Source organism: Chiloscyllium plagiosum, chromosome 4 (assembly GCF_004010195.1).
Source record: "Chiloscyllium plagiosum isolate BGI_BamShark_2017 chromosome 4, ASM401019v2, whole genome shotgun sequence".
Lineage (NCBI taxonomy): Eukaryota > Metazoa > Chordata > Chondrichthyes > Orectolobiformes > Hemiscylliidae > Chiloscyllium > Chiloscyllium plagiosum.
This window is the reverse complement of record NC_057713.1, coordinates 87,266,978-87,288,301: the sequence shown is the minus strand read 5'-3', so window position 1 is coordinate 87,288,301 and position 21,324 is coordinate 87,266,978.

Sequence of the window (21,324 nt, the reverse complement as noted above, 5' to 3'; positions counted from 1 at the left end):
TCGCACTCCCACCCTCAGTTTGCACTCTGACTCCCACCCTCAGTCTGCACTCGGACACTCACCCTCAGCGTGCACTCTAACCCCCAGCCTCAGTGTGCATTCTGACTCCAACACTCAGCGTGCACTCTCAATCCCACCCTCAGCCTGCACTCTGACACCCGGCCTCAGCGTGCACTCTGACTCCCACCCTCAGCGTGCACGCAGACACCCACCCGCAGCCTGCACTCAGACTCCCACCCTCAGCGTGCACTCAGACACCCACCCTCAGCCTGCACTCAGACTCTCACCCTTAGTTTGCACTCAGACCCTCACCTTCAGCGTGCATTTAGACTCCCACCCTCTTTGTGCACTCTGACTCCCACCCTCTTTGTGCACTCGGACTGCCAACCTCAGGGTGCACTCTGACTCCCACCCTCAGCGTGCACTCTGACTCCCACTCTCTTTGTGCACTCTGACTTCCACCCTCAGCGGTCAGCCTGCACTCTGACACCCGGCCTCAGCGTGCACTCTGACTCCCACCCTCAGCGTGCACTCTGACTCCCACCCTCAGCGTTCACGCAGACACCCACCCGCAGCCTGCACTCACACTCCCACCCTTAGTTTGCACTCGGACTCCCACCCTCAGCATGTACTCAGACCCCCATCTTGAGCATACACTTAGACTCCCACACTCTTTGTGTACTCTGACTCCCACCCTCAGCGTGCACTCGGACCACCAGCCTCAGCGGGCACTCTGACTCTGAGCCACAGCGTGCACTCGGATCTCCACCCTCAGCCTGCACTCGGACCCCCACCATCAGTGTGCACTCTGACACCCGGCCTCAGCGTGCACTCTGACTCCCACCCTCAGCATGCACTCTGACACCCAGCCTCAGCGTGCACTCTGACTCCCACCCTCAACGTGCACTCGGACTCCCACCCTTAGTTTGCACTCGGACACCCACCCTCAGCGTGCACTCAGGCCCCCACCCTCAGCATGCAAACTGACCCCCACCCTCAGCATGCACTCTGACTCCCACCCTCAGCGTGCACTCGGACCTCCATCCTCAGCGTTCACTCTGACACACGGCCTCAGCGTGCACTCAGACACCCACCCTCAGCGTGCACTCAGACTCCCACCCTTAGTTGCTCTCAGACCCCCACCTTCAGCGTGCACTTAGACTCCCACCCTCTTTGTGCACTCTGACTCCCACCCTCGGCGTGCACTCGGACTCCCACACTCAGCTTGCACTCGGACTCCCACTCTCAGCGTGCACTCAGACCCCCACCCTCAACGTGCACTCCGACTCCCACCCTTAGCTTGCACTCGGACTCCCACCCTCAGCGTGCACTCTGACTCCCATCCTCAGCGTGCACTCTGACTTCCACCCTCAGCGTGCACTCTGACTCCCACACTCAGCTTGCACTCGGACTCCCACTCTCAGCGTGCACTCAGACCCCCACCCTCAACATGCACTCCGACTCCCACCCTTAGCTTGCACTCGGACTCCCAACCTCAGCGTGCACTCTGACTCCCATCCTCAGCGTGCACTCTGACTCCCATCCTCAGCGTGCACTCTGACTCCCACCCTCCGCGTGCACTCTGACTTCCTCCCTCAGCGTGCACTCTGACTCCCACACTCAGCGTGCACTCGGACTCCCACCCTCAGCGTGCACTCTGACTCCCACCCTCAGCGTGCACTCGGACTCCCATCCTCAGTGTGCACTCTAACTCCCGTCCTCAGAGTGCACTCGGACTCCCACCCTCAGCGTGCACTCAGACTCCCACCCTCAGTGTGCACACAGACTCCCACCCTTAGTTTGCACTCAGACCCCCACCTTCAGCTTGCATTTAGACTCCCACTCTCTTTGTGCACTCTGACTCCCACCCTCAGCGTGCACTCGGACTCCCACCCTGAGGGTGCACTCTGACTCCCACTCTCAGCGTGCACTCGGACTCCCACCCTCAGCGTGCACTCTGACTTCCACCCTCAGCGTGCACTCTGACTCCCACCCTCAGCGTGCACTCGGACTCCCACCCCCAGTGTGCACTCTGACTCCCACCCTCAGCGTGCACTCTGACTCCCACCCTCAGTATGCACTTGGGCTCTTGGTCTCAGCGTACTCTTGAACGCCTGACTTCAGTGTGGGCTCTGACTCCATCCCTCAGGATGGTCTTGGACTCTTGGCTTCAGCATGCATTCTGACTCCCACCCTCAGTGTGCACTCGGACGCCCACCCTCAGCGTGCACTCGATCCTCCATCCTCTGCGTGCACTCTGACTCCCACCCTCATTATCCACTCTGACTCCCATCCTCAGTGTGCCCTCTGGCTTCCACTGTCATTGTCCACTCTGACTCCGAAACTCAGTGTGCACTCTGACTCCCACCCTCATTGTCCACTCGGACTCCCACCCTCAGTGTGCACTCTGACTCTGACCCTCAGCGTGCACTCTGACTCCCAGCCTCAGCGTGCACTCTGACTCCCAGCCTCAGCGTGCAATCAGACTCCCACACTCCGTATGCACTCTGACTTCCACCCTCAGCCTGCACTCTGACACCCACCCTCAGCGTGCACTCGGACACCCACGCTCAGCCTGCACTCTGACTCCCACCCTCAGCGTACACTCAGACCCTCACCCTCTGTGTGCACTCTGACTCCCACCCTCATTGTGCACTCTGATTCCCACCCTCAGCGTGCACTCGACTTCACCCTCAGCATGCACTCGGACTCCCATCCTCAGTGTGCACTCGGACTCCCACCCTCAGCATGCACTCTGACTCCCACCCTCAGCATGCACTCTGACTCCCACCCTCATTGTGCACTCTGACTCCCACCCTCAATGTGCACTCTAACTCCCACCCTCAGCGTGCACTCGGACCCCCACCCTCAGTATGCATTTGGACTCCCAACCTCAGTGTGCGCTCGGGCTCTTGGCCTCAGCGTACTCTCGAACCCCTGACTTCAGTGTGGGCTCTGACTCCCTCCCTCAGCATGGGCTTGGACTCTTGGCCTCAGCATGCACTCTGACTTCCACCCTCAGCGTGCCCTCTGACTCCCACCCTCAGCGTGCACTCGGACCTCCATCCTCAGCGTGCACTCTGACACACGGCCTCAGCGTGCACTCAGACACCCACCCTCAGTGTGCACTCAGACTCCCACCCTTAGTTGCACTCAGACCCACACCTTCAGCATGCACTTAGACTCCCACCCTCTTTGTGCACTCTGATTCCCACCCTCGGCGTGCACTCGGACTCCCACCCTCAGCTTGCACTCGGACCCCCACCCTCAGCGTGCACTCGAACCCCCACCCTCAACGTGCACTCGGACTCCCACTCTGAGCTGCACTCGGACTCCCACCCTCAGTGTGCACTCGGACCCCACCCTCAGTGTGCACTCGAACCCCCACCCTCAACGTGCACTCAGACTCCCACCCTTAGCTTCCACTCGGACTCCCACCCTCAGCGTGCACTCAGACCCCCACTCTCAGCATGCACTCTGACTCCCATCGTCAGCGTGCACTCTGACTCCCACCCTCAGTGTGCACTCTGACTTCCACCCTCAGCGTGCACTCTGACTCCCACACTCAGCGTGCACTCGGACTCCCACCCTCAGTGTGCACTCTGACTCCCACCCTCAGCGTGCACTCTGACTCCCAACCTCAGCGTACACTCTGACATCCACCCTCTTTGTGCACTCGGACTCCCACCCTCAGCGTGCACTCAGACCCCCACCCTCAGCATGCACTCTGACTCCCACACTCAGCGTGCACTCGGACCCCCACCCTCAGCGTGCACTCTGACTCCCACCCTCTTTGTGCACTCGGACTCCCAACCTCAGCGTGCACCCGGACTCCCACCCTCAGTGTGCACTCTGACTTCCACCCTCAGCATGCACTCATACCCCCACCCTCAGCATGCATTCTGACTCCCACCCTCAGCGTGCACTCGGACCCCCACCCTCAGCGTGCACTCTGACTCCCACTCTCTTTGTGCACTCGGACTCCCAACCTCAGCGTGCACTCGGACTCCCACCCTTAGTTTGCACTGGGACTCCCACCTTCTTTGTGCATTCGGACTCCCACCCTCAGCATGCACTCGGACCCCCACCCTCTTTGTGCACTCGGTCTCCTACCCTCAGTATTCACTTGGACTCCCAACCTCAGTGTGCACTCGGGCTCTTGGCCTCAGCGTACTCTCGAGCCCCTGACTTCAGTGTGGGCTCTGACTCCCTCCCTCAGCATGGGCTTGGACTCTTGGCCTCATCGTGCACTCGGACTCCCACCCTCTTTGTACACTCGGACTCCCACCCTCAGCGTGCTCTCTGACTTCCACCGTCAGTATACACTCTGACTCCCACTATCAGTGTGCACTCTGACTCCAACCCTCAGCGTGCACTCGGACCCCCACCCTCAGTATGCACTTGGACTCTCACCCTCAGTATACACTTGGACACCCAACCTCAGTGTGCACTCGGGCTCTTGGTCTCAGCGTACTCTCGAACCCCTGACTTCAGTGTGGGCTCTGACTCCCTCCCTCAGCATCGGCATGGACCCTTGGCCTCAGCGTGCAATCAAACTCCCACCCTCAGCTTCCAATTGGACCCTCACCCTCAGCGTGCACTCAAACTCCCACCATCCGTGTGCACTCTGACTCCCACCCTCAGCCTGCACTCTGACTCACGGCCTCAACATGCACTCGGTCTCCCACCCTCAGTGTGCACTCGGACCCCCACCCTCAGCGTGCACTCGGACCCCCATCCTCAACGTGCACTCGGACTCCCACCCTTAGTTTGCACTCGGACTCCCACCCTGTTTGTGCACTCGACGCCCACACTCAGCGTGCACCCAGACTCCCACCCTCAGCATGCAATCGATCCTCCATCTTTAGCGTGCACCCAGACTCCCACCCTCATTGTGCACTCTGACTCCCACCCTCAGCGTGCACTCTGACTCCCACCCTCAGCGTGCACTCGGACCCCCACCCTCAGTATGCACTTGGACTCCCAGCCTCAGTGTGCTCTCGGGTTCTTGGCATCAGCGTAATCTCGAATCCCTGACATCTGTGTGCACTCTGACTCCCACCCTCTTTGTGCACTCTGATTCCCACCCTCAGCGTGCACTCGATCCTCCACCCTCAGCGTGCACTCTGACTCCCACCCTCTTTGTGCATTCCGACTCCCACCCTCAGCGTGCACTCAGACCTCCATCCTCAGCTGCACTCTGACTCCCACCCTCAGTGTGCACTCTGACTCCCACCCTCAGCGTGCACTCAAACTCCCACCCTCAATGTGCACTCTGACTCCCACCCTCTTTGTGCACCCGGACTCCCACCCTCAGCGTGCACTCGGACCCCCACCCTCAGTATGCATTTGGACTCCCAACCTCAGTGTGCACTCAGGCTCTTGGCCTCAGCATACTCTCGAACCCCTGACTTCAGTGTGGGCTCTGACTCCATCCCTCAGGATGGTCTTGGACTCTTGGCCTCAGCATGCACTCTGACCCCTACCCTCTTTGTGCACTCTGACTCCCACCCTTGGCGTGCACTCGGACTCCCAACCTCAGCTTGCACTTGGACTCCCACCCTCTTTGTGCACTCTGACTCCCACCCTCAGCGTGCACTCGGACCTCCATCTCAGCTGCACTCGAGGTCCCAGCCTCAGTGTGCACTCTGACTCCCACCCTCAGTGTGCACTCTGACTCCCACCATCCGTGTGCACTCTGACACCCACGCTCAGCTTGCACTCAACTCCCAGCCTCAGTATGCACTCGGACCCCCACCCTCAGTGTGCATTTTGACTCCCATCCTCAGTGTGCACTCAGACTCCCACCCTTAGTTTGCACTCAGACCCTCACCTTCAGCGTGCATTTAGACTCCCACCCTCTTTGTGCATTGTGCACTCTGATTCCCAGCCTCGTTGTGCACTCGGATTCCCACCCTCAGGGTGCACTCAGACTCCCACCCTCTGCCTGCACTCGGACCACCATTCTCAGCGTGCACACTGACTCCCACCCTCAGTGTGCACTCAGATCCCCACACTCAGGAGCACTCATGCTCCCACCATCAGTGTGCACTCAGATCCCCACCCTCAGCGTGCACACAGACCCCCACCCTCTTTGTGCACTCTGACTCCCAATCTCAGCGTGCACTCGGACTCCCAACCTCAGCTTGCACTTGGACCCCCACCCTTAGCCTGCACTCTGACTCCGTACCTCAGCCTGCACCCAGACTCCCACCCTCAGCGTGCACACAGACCCCCACCCTCTTTGTGCACTCTGACTCCCACTCTCAGCGTGCACTCGGACTCCCAACCTCAGCATGCACTTGGACCCCCACCCTCTTTGTGCACTCTGACTCCCACCCTCAGCATGCACTCTGACTCCCACCCTCTTTGTGCATTCCGACTCCCACCCTCAGCGTGCACTCGGACCTCCATCCTCAGCGTGCACTCGGACTCCCAACCTCAGCTTGCACTTGGACCCCCACCCTCTTTGTGTACTCTGACTCCCACCCTCAGCCTGCACTCAGACTCCCACCCTCAGCGTGCACACAGACCCCCACCCTCTTTTTGCACTCTGACTCCCACCCTCAGCGTGCACTCGGACTCCCAACCTCAGCTAGCACTTGGACCCCCACCCTCTTTGTGCATTCTGACTCCCACCCTCAGCGTGCACTCTGACTCCCACCCTCTTTGTGCATTCCGACTCCCACCCTCAGCGTGCACTCGGACCTCCATCCTCAGCTGCACTCTGACTCCCACCCTCAGTGTGCACTCTGACTCCCACCCTCAGCGTGCACTCAAACTCCCACCCTCAATGTGCACTCAGACCCCCAGCCTCAATGTGCACTCGGGCCCCAACCCTCAGTGTGCACTCTGACTCCCACACTCCACGTGGACCCAAGCTGAAGCCCGGTGTGGTCTGGGTTTGAAGGACTGTGATTCTGAACTCTTATTTCTCCATGTACCTAATTTATTACTGGACTTTTTATTTCTTTATTTTTCTAATTCTTTTCCCTAAAGACTTGTACTTAAGATTCTGTACCTAGGTACCTAAGATGGCGCTCTAAGTGGTGACCTGTGAACTTTTTACTGTATTCATGTGACTACATCTGATAATAAAGCTAATTCTCATTCTACCTCTATTCTAGTAGCTGTGTGCGGCATCCTACACTCCTGCATCCTCATGGGAGATCGGCCATTGCCATCTGCAACATGGTGAGCAGCAGAAGAGCAGGAGCAATAGGAGCAAGAACATAATGAATGCAAATGCAAATGCCGTCCAGTGGCCCAGTACTTTCCTGTTGTTTCCGTCTTCACTCCTACTACCCTAAGGAGCTAGGAAAATGTAGCCCACAAGTGCAGAAACACTTGTACACAAGCATGGAAGCACTCAGGTACTCACTGGTGCAAACACACATGAAGGTGTCATACAAATGAAGGTGCATGTGCACACACATACTTGAAGTCACTCATGTGAATAAAAGCACAGGGACATACAGGAACCAACACATATGCGGTCATAAACACGGCTGACAAAACACACAGGAACCAACGCCACACAACTACAAGTGGATGCATATTGCCATCAGTACACATGTAATGTCTCAGAAGTGAAGGCACAGACGCACTCATGTGAAAATGCACAGGTATAGACTCGCAGGCAGTACACTGACTCACACATTGGCCGAATGTTTTTCTTGGTGAGTCAGTGGCTTTATAAGGATAGGAATATTGTTCCAAGCTCCACTGCCCAAAATATTGATGAACCATAATTGCAGAAGTGCTGGGATCTAACCAATTCTGAAAGTGGTCTAAAGTCCAGCAGTACAATGTGTGCTATTGATCTCACAGTATCTGGTCAGGTTTTCCAAAGATTCCATTAATGTATTGGAAGAGTGTTCCAGCAGTTGAGGAACATTGGAAGGGAAATCATACAAATAAATCCCAGGAAGCTAAACACATTGGGAGAGAGGGGCTAGGACTTGGTGATTTTGTGCAGAGAATCTGGAAGTCGTGGGAGCATATTTGTGGAAGTTTGGCTGGAGTGAAATGAAGGTTTTAGTTATTTTGGCAGGTGATCAGAATCAGGCACCATACAGTGTGTACTGGTACATGACAATAGTATTTGTAAAGTCAGTTATTGGAAAATGGACAATGTGAGCAAAACAACGTTAATTTCAACCATGAGGGACTCTCAAATCAGAGAAAGGGAGTGAGAGATTGGGGCTGAGGTCGAGGTGGGGGTGGAAGGAGGTGCAGAGCCTGGAGGATCACAAGAGAGAAAGAGTGAGGGATCTGAGCTGCAGCAGGAGCTGGGGAGTGCAGAATGTGGGGATTTTGTGTGCCAGGGTAGAGAGAGAGGGTAATGTCGGAGGGGAGACTTCATTCTTGTTGCTAGGGTTTCTGAGCTTTGGGGAATTCTTTGAACAGCTGTTAAACTTAAATTAAGCTCTAAACTGCACTGTGGGAACCTGATGCAATTACATTCCTGAATTAAATTACCTCTTGAGGGCAAGGCATTCACACGGTTTGAAACCTGTATGATAACACCGAGACCTGTTATGCTAAAGAGTAATAGATGCTGTCAGTAATGTTGACACACAGTTGAAACTGGGACCAAGCTCTCCTGGTTCTCTCCTACCTATGTTGTATATGTTTTAAATAGGTGCCCCAGTATGAAAACAAACTCACCTCATGCTAAAACCTCTGTATTATCTCATGACTTGGTATGGTAATTGAGCCCTCACCCTGTAAGATTTCCCAGTCGCCTCAGTTGAAAATAGGAGCATTCGAAGCAGTCAGAAAAGCAAGGGGAATCCTTGGGGAAGACCTTAAGCAGAAGTGATAAAACATTCTCTGATTTAGTCAACAGAATGGATGGAAAGGAGCTCTGGAATTGGGAAAGATTAAAAAGTGACCAAAGGGGCAACATTTTCATGAAAAGGGTGGTGTGTATATGGAATGAGGAAGTGGTAGAAGCTGTTACAATTACAACATTTAAAAGGTACCTGGATAGGTGTATGAATAGAAAGGGTTTAGAGGGATATGGGCCAAGTGCTGGCAAATGGGACTAGATTAGGTTAGGATATCTAGTTGGCATGGATGAGTTGGACTGAAGGGTCTGTTTCCATGCTGTACATCTCTATGACTCTAAGTTGGTTAGAAGGCAGAAGTTCCCCAGCAGGCGATCACTGAAGAGTGTCTGAGACCAGGCCCTAAAAGATGGCAAGCACAAGGTCAATTGAAAAGGTACTGTTGGCAACCAATCTCAAACTTATTATCTCAAGGTTGATTCCTCATTTCTGGGATGGCAGGATTGATGGATGAGGAGAGATTGGATTGGTTAGAGCTATATTCCTTGGAGTTTAGAAAAATGAGGGGGGTTCTTGTACAAGTGTATAATACTCTAACAGGACTAGACAGGGTAAATACAGGAAGTGTGTTTCCAATGGCTGGGGAGTCCAGTACCAGGGTTCACAGTTTAAGTATATGGAGTAGGTCATTTAGAACTGAGATGAGGAGAAATCTCTTCACCCAGAAAGTGGAATTTCTCTGCCATAAAGAGCAGTTGAGGTCATACATTATTAGTTTTTCATGAGATCTTTCAAATAACAGACGGCTAAAAGGATTAAAGTGCATGGGGAGAAAACAGGAAGATGGTACTAAGTTGATGATCGGCCATGATGATATTGAATAATGGGGCAAATTTGAAGGGCCAAATGGCTTACTCCTGCTCCTATTTTCTATATCTACGTTTCTGTGATCAAGGTACATTGGTATGCCTTTCTCGATGGAATAGTCTCTACTGATACCCATGACTTTAGACCATGAAGGTAGTCCATGTCAAGACTCTCAGACTTTGGCAGCTATAAGTTGGTTTACCTGGTGCCATATCGTCTCAGGCCTTAATTTCAAATCTGATAAAGACCAGGGTTAGTGTACCTTTATACACAGTCAGTGTCATTAATGACCCAATTCTTGCCTTATTCAGATAAATGTAGAAGCTGACAAATGTAAAGTTTTAAAGCACTCAACACCTTTATCAGTCTAAAGTTTAACCAGGCTGAATGCAAATCTCAGTATAAAACCTGCATTGAATACTGCCACAGACACGAACATGGCAAGGTGGGAATATTTTCATTTTTAACTTCTCCTGTCCAATCAACCCTCTTCCACCCATTGTAGTAAGGTTAGTGTTGGAGTTGATGTGTGGATCTGTGTCTTTATCCTCCTCAAACATTGCTGAATTGAAAAGAAGATTAACAGCAGAGAACAGTGGTTTGCACTATTCAATGAATAGATTTAAGTGACAGTAGCATTGCAACTCTGTAACAAAAAAAATTAGCAATTTCTAAAATGACTCATTCTTCCAGACAAGCTGTGCACATAAAATGGGGAAAATGTAAACTCTCAATGAATATTCAGAATAGCTCAAATTTGTAACTCAGAGACTTATCTCTGAAAACAAGAATATTTCTAATTGTTTCTCAATTACAGGCAAGAAATATGAGCCCTTAAATCTGTCAAGAAAATTTTAAAACATCAGGCCCTTTTGTTAATAATTACAAATATAGACCCAGACATGGTAAAATGTGTAATGTATGCTATCTCTCAGTCACACTGGGCAACCACTGAATCAATCAACATATAATAAAAGAAGTTAGTTTTAATGAATTAAGGCAAACTTAAAGGATTAACTATATTAGATTACTGGGTGAAATATATATTTTAGAGACAGTTCCAGTTTTAAAATCCCATTTCACAACACAAGTCTTTGCTGATCTGTGAATGTTGACACTGAGTTCCAAGTGAACCATCTAAACTGAAATTAAAACAATTTGAAGGTTAATAATTATAAGATCTGATTTCCACTGGCACCTTAAGGTCTTCCATGACTAGTATACAAGACATGGGCTTGAGTGCCACATTAGTGGATGGCATGGTGGCACAGTTGTCAGCACTGCTGCCTCACAGCACCAGAGACCTGGGTTCAATTCCCACCTCAGGGGACTGACTGTGTGGAGTTTGCACATTCTCCCCGTGTCTATGTGGGTTTCCTCCCAAAAACATGTGCTGGTTAGGTGAATTGGCCATGCTAAATTGCCTGTCGTGTTAGGTGAAGGGGGTCGTGGGGCGGTGTGAACTTGTTGGGCTGAAAGGCCTGCTTCCACACTGTAAGTAATCTAATTTCAACCCAAAGCAGCATTTTAATTTGAGGAGGTGTCATTTGTTTATTTTTTAAATTCATTTATTTCTTTATTAGTTTTTTATGGGTTACCTAAAGTAATATAGAGTAGATTTTCAAAGGGCAGCAGATGGATGTGGACAGGATTTAAAAATTTTTATCCACAAGGTCATAAAATCACAGGGTTGTTATGGTGGCAGAAGAAGGTCATTTAGCCCATCATTTTTTCACTTGCAACTTACATTTCAATTTAGTGACAATTTCTTGCCTTTCCCCCAATATGCTGCATATTGTTTCTATTTAAATAATCAAATGTCTTCTTGACTGCTTCAGTTGAGCCTGCTTCCACCACAATTCTAGGCAGTGCATTCCAGACATTAACTACTCGCCATGCTAAAAAGCTTTCATCTCACCTCATATTTGCTTTGCTAAAACCATCCGAGGCAATAGCTGAAAGATTACGAACAGTTTTGGGTCCTTTGTCGAAGGAAAGATGTATTGGCAAAGGAGGCAATCCAGAGAAGGTTTACAATCTTATAATAAGACAAAGATTAGATCACTTACAGTGTGGAAACAGGCCTTTTGGACCAACAAGTCCACACTGACCCACAACCCATTTAGCATGGCCAATTCACCTGGCCTGTGGGAGGAAACCCACACAGACACAGGGAGAATATGCAAACTCCACACACTCAGTCACCTGAGGTGGCATAGTGCTAACCACTATGCCACTGTGCTGCCCACAAAGATGCATCACTGGATTTGGAATGTTAACCCCCCTTTCTCTCCACAGATGCTGCCAGACCTGCTGACTTTCTCCAGTAATTTCTGTTTTGGATTCACAATGTGGAGGGACTGCCTTATGAGATGAAGTTGAGTAGATTGGTTTGTACTCATTAGGTTGTAGAAGCCTGCGACGTGACTTTATTGAAACATTCAAGATTTTTACCAGACTTGAAAGGTTAGATGCAGAAAGGCTGATTTCCTCTTGTGGGAGAATCTAGGAGCAGAGGGCATAACCTCAGAGTAAAGGATTACCCTTTTAAGACAGAGAAGAGAAGGAATCTCTTCTCTCAGAGGGTCGTGAATGTTTAAAATGCATCATTGCAGAGGGCTGCAGACGCTGGGTCATTAAGTATATTCAAAGCTGAAATAGAGGGATTTTTAATCAATAAGGGAATCAAGGGACATGGGGAAAAGGCAGGAAAATGGGATTGAGAATTATTAAATCAACCATGATGTCATTGAACTGTGGAACAGACTTGATGGACTGAATAGCCTTCTTCTGCTCCTCTGTTTCTTTTGCAATGTGTTTTAAAACATTACCTTCTGGTTCTTAATCCTTTTACAGGCAGGAACATTTTCTCCTCATCTACCCTAACCAGACCCAAATGACTTTGAAAACTTCTGTCAAATCTTCCTTTCTCCTTCTCTCCACAGAAATCAGTCCAAACTTCTCTCCTCATAACTGAAGTGTTTTATCCCTGAAACAGTTTTGACAAACCTAGTCTTAGCATTCTTATTACTATGTTATTAAGACATGTCAAAACTAAATGCTACAAGAGACAGTCAGAGGTCATGTCACTGGATTGACCATCCCTATGTTAATATTTGAGGGACATGAGTTTGAATCCCACTATAATGGGCCATGAAATTAGAATTCACGAAAAGTCTGAGGTAGAAAGCTAGCCAACGGTAACTGTAACTACTGTTGATTGTCTTAAAAGCCCATCTGGTTCACTAATGACATTTAGAAAGGAAAATCTGCCATTATTACCTGGTTTGACCTAAATGTGATTCCTGAATCACAGCGAAATGGTTGACTCCTAAGTGCCCTCTGAGCAATTAGGGATGGACTCTAAATGCTGGCCTCACCAGTGCGACCCAGATCCAGTGAATGAATAAAAAAATCTAATAAAAGATATATCAAACTCTAGTCTTATTGTTGCATTTTTGAAAGCTTGTTCCATGAACTCTATCATCTAATGGCCTACGCCGTTTGCTTCTCTGCCCATGTTTCTCTCTTCCCAGCTTAGCACTTATATGGTGCTATTTATACCCAGTAAGAAGAGTTGCTCCATGATATCATCAAAAGGTTTGGTCAAAGGAACTAAAGCCCTTACACAACAACTCTCTTTATTCATGTGGCTCCGTGAATGAGTAAAGAGTGAGATTAGGACCATGAGATCAGGTGTAAACTTGAGTTGCAGCAACCGTAGAACACTTATTAGAAAATGCTTATGAAATAACACTTAGGTTGTTAGACAATGTCTAATTAGACCCATTGTGGCACATCTTGTGACCAAGCACACTTAAAGGCTGACACATTGAATCACTTGTCCTGGACCCTTAAAGTGTATTCTCTACCCTCTCTGCAAGAACCTTTGAAAGACTTTGACCCAGACACTGGTAACAATACAAAGGTAGACATTCTAAGAGAATAACCCTTAGATGTTGAAGAGACAAGGTTCAAAGGTGACAAAAGAGGATATTCCTAAAGTAGAGGGAAAAGCAAATGAAATAAAAGGTAATGCCAGAAATATTAGAATCTAAAAGGAGACTGATAATAGAACACTGGGGGCTTGGTCATTTTTGTGGATGGTATCATAGATGACGCCTCTATAAATGCCACTCAGATGATGTTGCTTGGACGTTAGAACAGTTTTTGCAGATGCCAGCAGGAGATAATAAAATTGAGGTGTCTTGGCAAACACCATCCCCATGACAGAAACACCAACACAAACACTGAGAAGGAATAACAGGTCACATTCTAACTTCATGTACCATTAAAGTCAGTTGTATATGATTATAGCATGCCATGACTAAATCTTCTCACAGCTCAGGGTTTTATTGTACAGAACCATGAAGATGATACTAATGGTGATGATCCTGGCATAGTTTGGCTAAATTAGTAAAATGAAACAAGTCTTCAGTGGAACTAGCTGATCGAAGCAAAGTGCTACATGGAAACTCAGTATTATAAGGGAGCTTGAAGAGAAATTCCAACAGCTACTATATAACCATTGGATCATTGACTCTGTTCTGCAATGTCGAGTGGATGACAGCAAATTGACAACTCATTCAAATCCCTTCCCACCTTTATTTCCATTGCTTGATGCAGAAGGAAATTATGTTGGAAAGGAGAAGATGATATGAGTTCTTGAGGAAAACAAGAAAGTGATCAGAGAAAACCCTGTCTGGGGTGAATGAATAGGGTAAGGGTGAGAGACATTTCTTCTGTATTTTTGTGGGATGTAAACATCATTGATAAATATTGGCCAATTGCCTTTGGGATAGTAGTGGTGAGTCAAATTCTTGAACTGCTGTGGGTGACATACTCACAGTGCTCTAAAGCAAGAGAGTTCCAAGATTGTGAGCCAGTGACAGTGAAGGAATGGCAATATAGTTCCATGTCAGAATGTTGTGTGACTTGGAAGGGAACTTGCAAGTGTTGGTGTTCCCATGCATCTGCTCACTTTGTCCTTTTCATGACAGAAATGATGGGTTTGAAAAAGGCTATCAAAAGAGCCTTGATGAGTGGCTGCAGTTAAATTTGTAAATGGTACACACTGCTGCTACCATATTATTAATGATGGAGGAAATTAATGTTTAAGGTTGTAAATGAGATGCTGATGAATATAGCTGCTTTGTTTTACATGATGTTTAAGCATCTTGAGATTAGAGCTGCAAACATTCAGGTAATTAGAGAGTATTCCATCACATTCCTGTCCTGTGCCTTGTAAGTGGTGGACATATGGAATAAATTGAATTAGCTGAAGACTGGCATCTGTGATGTTCGGGCCTTTACAAGAGGATGAGATGAATCATCTACTTGAAATGCTGCTGCTGATGGATACAATTTCTTGAGTCTTGTCATTTGCATGGACATGTTGGGCTGTGCCATTATTAATGGCCTAGTTTCTAGGGTCAAACATCACTGCTCGCATAATATGGTCTGTGTACTCCCCAGTATGTTCATCCACATCACATATACTGCAAAAATGAAATTCTTGTTGACACAGATACCTTGAAATTTATTTGCAATACCAACTATTCATACTATCACAGGATCTTGGACTCACACATAGTCTGGGTTTTGAGCTTACTTATAACCAAGGACAAATGTACAATGACTGAAATAAATACAATACTAGCTGGTGAAGGCATACTAGAATGTCACTGTTATTTAACTAATTTAAAGGTACATTTCCTGTCTAATCTAGAAACTGTGCTATAATACAGCATCTCCCCCTTTCCCTTTGAGAAATGGGAACCATTTTCTAATAAACATGTCCATGGGTGCACGTAAATATATCAATTCTACACATTAGTACAACCTAACCAGATTTAGCCATTATGCAGTTAACATGACTTTATTCTAAAACTTCACTTTGCGGTATCTTGTCCATCGTCATTTGTTGATAATGTATCATTTGTCATGGATGTATTGTTACTGCCTGATACGAATATAGTACTTCTGTCATCATTTCATCATCTGTGTGGCTGGTAATTGATCATAAATGGTTCATATATTTCTTCTATTTCTTCACAGGACTTGACTATAGTTCAATGCATCTTATAACCTAGCTTGAGCTCAATGTTGTATTATTCTTCCATGATCTCATGTGTTCACATGAATATCTTGAACTGTTATGCATTGTCCAGGTTCAGTTGGGATAGCTGTCTGTGTGTTCGCTTATCATGCGCTTGTACCATTTTCTCCCTTTTTTCCACTTCTAGTGCACTTGTAGTTGGGGGAAAGTGGATACTGGAGCCCAGAGTCAAGAGTGTGGTGCTGGAAAAGCACATCAGGTTAGGTAGCATCCAAGGAGTAGGAGATTTGACGTTTCGGGTATAACCCTTTATCAACTTGTAGTTGGGTGGTAACTATGTGAGATGGAAGAGCTGTATGGATTTTTTGCTAAGCGTAAGAGCTGCTTGTGCATAAGGCCATTGTCTCAAGGAGTAGTACGTGAATTCATCATAGTTTTCCTGGATTTTACAATTTGAACCATGTATTCTGCAACACTGTTTGGCCAAGGTAATGAGAGAAGCAGTAATTTGTTGGACACCACATTTAGATTAGATTAGATTCCCTACAGTGTGAAAACAGGCCCTTCGGCCGAACAAGTCCACACTGACTCTCCGAAGAGCAACCCACCCAGACTCACCTCCCCCTGACCAATGCACCTCACATAATGGGCAATTTAGCATGGTTAATTCACCTAACTTGCACATCTTTGGATTGTGGGAGGAAACCGGAGCACCCAGGAAACCCACGCAGACACAGGGAGAATGTGCAAACTCCATACATACAGACAGTCGCCTGAGACCCTGGTGCTGTGAGCTACCGTGCTGTCCATAGCCACTGTGCCACCCGTGTTTTAGAAGGTGCATTCATCTACTATGGAGTGCTGTCAGGCACAATCATTAAGGAATATCGAACACACTGAGTATTGCAGACAATGTGTCAACCACCCTTACACTTGTGGTATCATTGACTTGTCACACAATAAGGGAACTTAGTAAAGTAGTCAGTCATCAAAATCTAATCATGGCCTTGTATGTTAAAAATATTAGTTATGATCTTGCATAGTGGCTTAGAAGGAACTATATGTTACTCTTGAGGTTGATGGAATTGTCAAGTTTTCACATGACTTGACAAGTTGATGGATGTCTTTATTTATTTTAGGCCATAGATGGAATCATGTGCCAATCTCTTAGGAGTTTTCTTTCTGTGCTGATGTGATCTATATGGATATGATCGAGAATGTCTTGGCATAGTGTTTGTGGAGTTACTATGTGTTTGTCCTTAAAAATCCATCTCTGAATGACCAGAATGAATATACTAGCTCAGGGACATATTAGATGCAGTCTGGCCATTTGCTCATGATAATCTGTTTGAAATATTGTAACTGGTCATCATCTGACATAATTTGCCAGATTTGCACTGCTTGGTTGTGACCCAGTTGTATGAGTTCGAAGTTGAGACTGTTTTCAAGCTGAGGTTCAATAACTTCTGTAGCTAATGGAATTTTTTTGTTCTTACCAGAACTTGGAATTTGGCCAAGAAAATAGGAAATGGCAATTTGGGAACTTGGTTTGTATTGTCTTTCTAAATCTTACTCTTTGACTTTCACAAAGTAGTTGATGTTCTGCAGGTATGCTAGTGAGTGGCTTTGGACAGATCATTTCCAACAGTTTGTGATCACCATGAACAATGAATTGCTTGCTGCATAGATACAAATAAAACTTTTGTATGCAGAAAACTACAGCAAGAATTTTCTTTCAATCTTGAAGTGGTTTGTCAGAGCTGTTGTAAGGACCTTAGAAGAAAATATCATTTTGTAGTAGATATTGTCCATGGCTTCTGGTATGCATCTTTTTCTAACTTGGTGAGCTCAAAGAGATTGTAATACTCAAGAACATACCTACTGGATGAAAAATAACTTTTAAAAAATTGAAAAGCATGCTGGTGATCTCACTGCCTTTCCAATGGCATATTTTTTGCAGGGAAAGTCTTGAAAAGGAAATACTTTAGTTGCCACATTCAGAATAAACAAGGACAAAAAAACTGAAGAAAGCTTTGTAAGCCATATTTGTGTTGTTGTGTGGAGAAAGTGAGGTCTGCAGATGCTGGAGATCAGAGATGGAAATGTGTTGCTGGAAAAGCGCAGCAGGTCAGGCAGCATCTAGGGAACAGGAGAATCGACGTTTCGGGCATTAGCCCTTCTTCAGGCAATAGCACTAATCAAGTATTCCCACAGTACATATTGAAGTTATTTGTTATCGCAGAGCCTCGTGTGTGAAATGCATACAGTGTCCAACTGTGTGGGATAAAAATCCTGGTCACAAGCAAACCTGTCCATATCTTTGGGCATTAGAGTTTAAAGATAATCATCTCTTTGAAGAAGAAGTGGCCACAGGTGACCTTAGAAGTTGTACTTGTGGGCCATTATTGACATTGACAATCCAAGATCTCAGAGGTTGCACGAGGACATGGAAGTGAATTGCTCTTACTTTGAACTGTAAATATCCACCCACATTCTGCCTTTCTTGGTCATGTGCTGGGTTAATCATAGCATACTGGTAATTCCTACTCCATTTGCTTGACATGACTTATGCTGCATTCATCAAAATAAGGTCAATGTCATAAAATACAGACATTCTATGGCCCACCTTGTCAGAGGAAATGTGATGGATGCTGACATGATGAGAGAGCAGCAGCTATCTTCCAAAGAGGAAAATTAGGATATTGAGCAGAGGGAACAACACCTTCGATATGAGAGAGCAATGCAGCATTTGCACAGGAAACCAGAAAGGTGATTGACACCCAGTGCCAACTGATGCAAACTGGGTTCAGTGATCACTCATTGACTATAAATGTGTTGCTGTATCAAAAACAAGCAGTTCTTGTCTGTTCCTGGAAGCGAAAGCAACTTCCGTTTGTTTGTTTTGCTTTTATGGAAGTTTATTAAAACTGAATGTTTTCAAACATTTCAAGGCTCTCCAGTATGTGATAGTCTCACAATAAGATGCTCGGCTACACTGGCCATTGGGGAAGAGTAGCAATCCCTTAGACAGGGTACTAAGATGGAATGAAGTTTAGAGCTGAGTCTTTTGTGTAGCTTGGTTCTTAAATAGCAATAGATTTACAAATGTGCACCAGCTATGTACCATGAGAAGCTTTTTATTTTGAAAGGCAAATCCTAGCTGGCTGGCATGTGACTGAGTGCAGGGCTGGAATTTAAAAATGATGCTAACATCAGGAATCCTAGAGATCCTAACAGTGGGAAATACTTCGGCCTCTGATGAGGGGGAAGATACAGTGAGAAAGATATTTTATACATGTAGGCAAGAGGTAATGAGGTGAAGTTTGGAAAACAGAAATAGAAATTCCGTAGGGTTCAAGCAGGGAAACGCTCCATGAAACTCACCAACATTGGCATTTAGCTGGTTTCTGGTGAAATTTAGCTCAAGGTTTTGAACAATTAGAAAATGTCAAGTTAACGTGAGCCAAGCCAATCTTTTTTCAGATCGATCTAGCTGTCAAACTGTAATAGACTTGTTCTTACCAAAAATGAAGATATACAGAAGTTGCCCACACAACAACCTGTGGCCACTTCTTCTTCACAGAGATGATTATCTTTAAACTCTAATGCCCAAAGATATGGACAGGTTTGCTTGTGACCAGGATTTTTATCCCACACAGTTGGACACTGTATGCATTTCACACACGAGGCTCTGCGATAACAAATAACTTCAATATGTACTGTGGGAATACTTGATTAGTGCTATTGCCCTTTAGAGGTCCTTACATAGCTGATAAGAAAAGTCAAAAACAGAAATTGCTGGAAAAGCTCAGCAGGTCTGGCAGCATCTGTGGAGACAAATCAGAGTTAACGTTTCCGGGTGAGTGACACTTCCTCAGAATTATTTTTAGGTCATTTTGTTCTCAGTGTTGGGAATCTTATTTCTGCTGTTCTCACAATATTTTCTCAGCTGACCCACCAACCCTCATGTTGTTCTAAGGCTGGGAAGATTCCACTCGAGATTTCCTTGTCACTGTCTTGAGCTGACAGAGAATTGTGTCGTGCTCATGTTTTAATGAGGATGGAAACGTCTTCTGTGATGCAGACACAACCTGGCAGATTCTTGTGGGCGGCACGGTGGCACAGTGGTTAGCACTGCTGCCTCACAACGCCAGAGACCCGGGTTCACATGTCATTGGACAATGTGCTGCTGAGGGATAATCCAAGTGGCAATCTGAGGAAACAATATCTCCCAAAAGGTGTTCTAAAACTTCATTCCTGGGGCTCCAGGACAGGCATATGGAACACTTGAGTCAAAAAAGAAATGTTGCTGGAAAAGCACAGCAGGTAGCAGGTTAGGCAGCATCCAAAGAGCAGGAAATTCAACAAATTCAGGCAAAAGCCCTTCATCAGGAATCATAGTATGCAATACTATCCAATCTTATCCTCGATACTGAAAAGAATGCTTGGTCCTCTGGATTTTGAGTTAAGCTTTTCCAGGATAGGAATCTTGTGTAAGCAACTCTTTAGTGCAATATTTAGTCACTTTGGATCCCATCATGCACATTTAGTGAAGTTGTGTGTCATAATTTGATATAACAGTTTGACTTGTTTAACCATATCACAGGGTAGTTAAGAGTTGACCATGTTAGCGTTGGTCTGGAGACACACATAGGCTAGACTTAACGAGGATGATAGATTGCATTCCTTATTGGACATTAATGAACCAGATGGATTTAATGACAATGAATGAAAGTTTCATGATCATCATGACTGAGACTGGCTTTTTATTCCAGCTTTATCAACTATTTGAATTTAAGTTCCCATTATGATGTCCAGGTTGAAGGAATGCATGTGAATATGCATAGGAGTGTTCATGTGGATACAGATATTAAGGAATGAGAGAAGGACTGTGAACCCAGATGACAGATGGAGATTGAAATCACTCAATATGGGAAGATTCACAATCAAAAGTCCTGTGAGGGAAGGAGTGAGGAAAGTTTGGGAATTTCTTTTAATGAAACAAGAGTTCTGAACTTGACTTGTGTTATTTTTATGATGTAATTTAAAACTGTTGATCGTTTTGCTGGATGATAATTAATGGAGATGATAGCGTATAACCTTGGCTTGAAATACAGTGAGAGCTAACATTGCCTGTTCTGAAGAACCCCCAATCAAGTGCCACACATCGGATCACTGCCCGGCCCTCTCTGGAATCAAGAAATTCCTCTCAAGAGCTGCTGACCAATCAGAGGCCCCATTTTGCAGCATCTCTGATAACACCAGGGAGGCAGTGTTTGCTACTTAAACTTAATTGGGGTAGAATGGAGTCCCTACTTCCTCACCTCTTTTCTGACTAATTGTCCCCCACCACTGAACTCACTGTAGACAAAAGCATTAACTTCCACTTCCTCTTTCACTACTACACTAATATGTTGAGCACAATATTTATGGCATTACACTATTTTTCTTAATTTATTGATTAATACCTCTAAATTTCTATTGCTAATATACCAATCATTAATCCTTACATATTTCTGTCAAAACAATATTTCTGACAAGATGTCTTAGGTTGTGACTGGTTAAATTCTTATCATTAAGATCCTGGTGACGCTATTCATATAGTGG